Source organism: Piliocolobus tephrosceles, unplaced genomic scaffold, assembly GCF_002776525.5.
Source record: "Piliocolobus tephrosceles isolate RC106 unplaced genomic scaffold, ASM277652v3 unscaffolded_19664, whole genome shotgun sequence".
NCBI lineage: Eukaryota > Metazoa > Chordata > Mammalia > Primates > Cercopithecidae > Piliocolobus > Piliocolobus tephrosceles.
Genome location: NW_022301714.1, coordinates 9,501 through 13,982, shown reverse-complemented (window position 1 = coordinate 13,982; position 4,482 = coordinate 9,501). Strand labels below are relative to the sequence as shown.

Below are 4,482 nucleotides of genomic sequence, written 5' to 3'. Positions count from 1 at the left end.
ATTGACAGTGAACTCAAAACACAAGTACTGTTTCCACTAACAGGGTAACAGACAAGCAAATCCTATACAATTTTGCAGCTGGAGCAAGGAAAAGAGCTCTGGCAGGAAGGAAGAGAATTTCTTCAAGGCCAGAATCGGGGTAAGCAACAGGGACCTGTGCTCTAATAGGAGGAGGTGGTTTGTCCATGAGTAATAGCAGTCAAATATTAATTAGCAGCTTTATTAAATGAGTGGTAATTTCTAAAATGTAGGTTAAGCTACTGGAGCAGAATTCCTTAGATGTTATTATCATTTTGTTCATATGTCCGATGCTACTCTTGTGTCCTCTTGCCTTTTCTTTTACTTTTGAGAAAAGGATAGTTCATGTACTTGTTGGGGTTAAACTGTCACATGCTGACTCTTTTCGCAATACGCCTGTGAAGACTATCCCTCTATTTACCTGCCTGATATCTCATCTCCATTTTAACTCCTTTCACATTTTAACATTTTATGTTACCATAAACATAACATTTTATGTTACCATAATATCAAGGTAACAATTTATTTTTCAATTATTTCAGGCAAGGAAAGTGCCCTTAAGAAAAAACACACGATATCCATGCATCCTATCAGAAAAGATGCATCCACCGGTATGACAATGGTGAGTTTTATAGCTGTGTACACCAGTCATCTAAGTTAAAGACGTTGTAATGGGTTAGGTTAGTAATGACACAGTCACCTGAGTGTAACTAGGCTGGCATTAAGAGCTTTCTAAGCAAAAAAAAATTTGATACTTTGAATTCAGTGAATAAAGTCACCTCTGTTCTAAACCATAACATGACATCTTTAAAATAGAACGAGTGCATAGACATTGCTCATGCTCAGGCTTTGAAAGATATTGATATCATCACAGTTAATGGAATAACTCTGCAGTTAGGATCTTACAAAAGAGACGATATCTGTGTCTGCAGGAGATAATGTGAATGCAAGTGTCAATTGAGAAAAATGACGAGACAAGGCCGGGCGCGGTGGCTCAAGCCTGTAATCCCAGCACTTTGGGAGGCCGAGACGGGCAGATCACGAGGTCAGGAGATCGAGACCATCCTGGCTAACATGGTGAAACCCCGTCTCTACTAAAAAAAATACAAAAAACTAGCCAGGCGACGTGGTGGGCGCCTATAGTCCCAGCTACTCGGGAGGCTGAGGCAGGAGAATGGCGTGAACCTGGGAGGTGGAGGTTGCAGTGCACTGAGATCCGGCCACTGCATTCCAGCCTGGGTGACAGCAAGACTCCGTCTCAAAAAAAAAAAAAAAAAAGAAAGAAAGAAAAGAAAAAAAAAAAAGAAAAATGACGAGACAAATCTCAATCATTTTAGGAGATTTATTTGCCAGAGTGAAGGACATGCACCTGGGGGACAGGTGTATATCTTTCTCCAAAGGTGATTTTTTCTAAATTTAAAGGGGGAAAGGGTGGGATATTGAGAAGTACACAATTTTCATGTAAAAGGTGGGTAGAAAAAAATAGTCATTCATGCATTTTTCTGGCTCAGTGAATATGGATTTTGTTTACATGAGATGACATAAACAAATGAGGCAGAAGAATAATGCAGGAAAGCTGCATTTTATATAAGACAACATAGTCAAAATGGGGCAGGGAAACAAGCGGATATGCATTTGTGTCTGGTGAACTGGGGATGACTGCACCTGGAAAGACAAGCTATCAGTTTGCATTGCCATGGTGTAATTTTAACAGCTCATGAGGAATTTCCTTGTGGGCAAAATATGGGGGAGGCATGTAGCTTTTCCTCTTGTAGCCATATTATTTAGGAACCAGAAGGGGGAGGCAGGTTTGTGTGACCCTGTTCCCAGCTTGATTTCTCCCTTTGGTTAAATGAGTTTGAGTTGCCAAAATTTAATTTCCTTTCACGCAAGTAACATTGGAAAGATTTCAACTGGGCTCTACCAGTGAATGGTTGCTCTAGGATTCAAAGGTGGTGAAATGAATGTATAGATGTATGTTGGTAAATCATTAAGAGCTTTTAATCTTAGTCCCTAAAGGAGAACTCTCTCATTCTGGAGGATCCCTTTGAATGTAATGATTTGGGAGAAGATTGCACTCACAGTTCCACAATGACTCAGAGTTTGTTAACTCAGAGTGGAAAGAAACCCTACGTCAGCAAACAGTGTGGAAAATCCCTTAGTAATCAGTTGTCCCCTAAACCATATAGACAAATTCATACTAAAGGTAAATCGTATCAATGTAACATATGTGAAAAGGCCTATACTAATTGCTTTCACCTTAGACGGCACAAGATGACTCACACTGGAGAGAGGCCACCTGCATGTCATCTATGTGGAAAATCCTTCACTCAGTGTTCTCACCTTAGAAGACATGAGAAAACTCACACGGGAGAGAGACCGTATAAGTGTCATCAGTGTGGGAAAGGCTTTATTCAACCCTTTAACCCTCAAAGACATGAGAGAACTCACCTTGGATAAAAGCGTCATAAATGTGATAAAAGTGGGAAAGTCTTTAGTCAAAGCTCTGGCTTTAGAGAACACAAAAGAATTCACACTGAAGAGAAACCACATGCTTGTCTTCTATGTGGGAAAGTCTTCAGTCTATCTTCTGACCTTAGATGATATGAGAGAACATGCACTGGAGAAAAGCCATATGAATGCCATTTATGTGGAAAAGCCTTCAGTCAATGTACTAATCTTACATAACATCAGAAAATTCACCCTGGAGAGAAAATCATAAATGTCTTCAGAACATATTCTGACTTTAGATGACGTGGTGTTAGGAATGACAAATGAAAGGAATATGCAAGAGACTTCAGCTGTAGTTGTAACATCTAAACATGCCAAAGGACTCACATTTTGAAGAATTACTGTAATCAACATGGACGTTACTTCAGTTACCTTTATTCTTCAGTCCACATCAATAAATTCATATGGAAGAGAAATTGTGACATGTGTGTACCAAAGACTTGTGAGTGATCTGATCATAAATGACATGAGAGAGCTGAAACTGTCAACATAATAAACTAAAAGTCTTCAGCAACAGTTTTAATAACTTAAAATGTGTGGAACTTTCAGGTAGAGAATCTCTAGCTCTGCGTTCAGTGTGAAAATGTTTTTATGTGCAAGTTGTTGTCAAATAACGTAAGAAAACTTTACTTGGATGAACCCTTTAATTGTATTTTCTGTGAATAAACATTCAGCCAAGCACTAGGCTTGATGTTCACAAGAAAGCACAGTGATAAAATGCTGCTAAAATGGAAAATAAGAGAGGAAATCCTTTATAAGCTAAATAAGAAGGGAAAGTCTTTCCAAGGGCAATGAATTCTCTTGGAATACCAAACACTTCTTACTGGAGAAGTTATGCCTTGAAAAATCATGAGAAATCCTTTCTTCACGGATTAACACTTGTAGCACATGTGAGATTTCACACTGGACAAAACACGGTTAGCATCTTGAAAGGAGAAGATTCTTTAGTGGTAATTCATTTCCTAGTTCCCACTAAGTTTCTCACATTGAGGAGCTATCAAACTTGAAAATCTGTGGAGAAACCTGATAGATTTCTCATCAGAAAAGTGAGTCAGGAAGGGGGACCTCTAGAAAAAACTCTTAACACATAGTTTAGCAAAATCATTCAGAAATTTGAGAAAATGTCTATTCATAAAAATGCAGCACATAAATGTATAATAGCAAAGTGACCTGGGCATAAATTGAACGCAGAATTATATAAGAAATCTCATTAAACATCTCCAAAAGATCAATACTTACAAATATTGAAAGAATACAATCGGTTGTTGAAAAAACTTAGTGTGTTGGCGAAGTCCTTCTTTCATTTATGCAGCCCTAACAAATCGATTTGCATCTGCACTCCTTGGCTTATGGGTGGAGATTCCAGCCCAACTTCTGAGTCTCCCCAGTCTTCAACAGCTCTTTCCTCACAGCTCACCTCCCTTTACTTCAATGTCCACTGAAACCACTTGTTTCCATCCAACCCTGGAACTGACACATCAGGGATCTTCAGCCCCACTTGCCAGATTTCTCAGTGTGTCATTGCATAGATTTAGCAAGGAAATGGAGGCTGTATCAAAGACACCTAGTATATGCATTTGGGTGTCCCCAGCACTTGCCTCTGTCTCTGAGTAGTTACCTGGGATCAGAGAATAAGGCAGCCCTACTCTTCCATCCCTCAGAAATCTCTTGAAATTTTGTCCCTGAAACCTCTCTAGGTGGAGGTAGCAGTTCATCTCATGACACCCCAGAGCTTATTCAGGTAAGTCCTGAGTTATTACACAGAGATAGACCCAGCTGTGTTCCTTTTACTTCTGTCCAGAAGATAAAACACCAGCATGAGAAAACAGCCGAACCCATCAGCCACCATGCAAGCCTTTCCTATATTTGATTCAATGTACTTTTCCAGAAACAAAATGAAAGTTCTCACAGAGGGGGCCTCTTCTGCCTTGTCCTCAGAATTGGAAAATGTAT

The 4,482-nt window shown here is 39.4% G+C and overlaps 1 pseudogene; it reads left to right on the top strand.

The window, feature by feature from the left end:
- Positions 1 to 51: 51 nt before the first annotated feature.
- LOC113221055 lies at positions 52 to 2,622 on the top strand (annotated as a pseudogene).
- Positions 2,623 to 4,482: the final 1,860 nt, after the last annotated feature.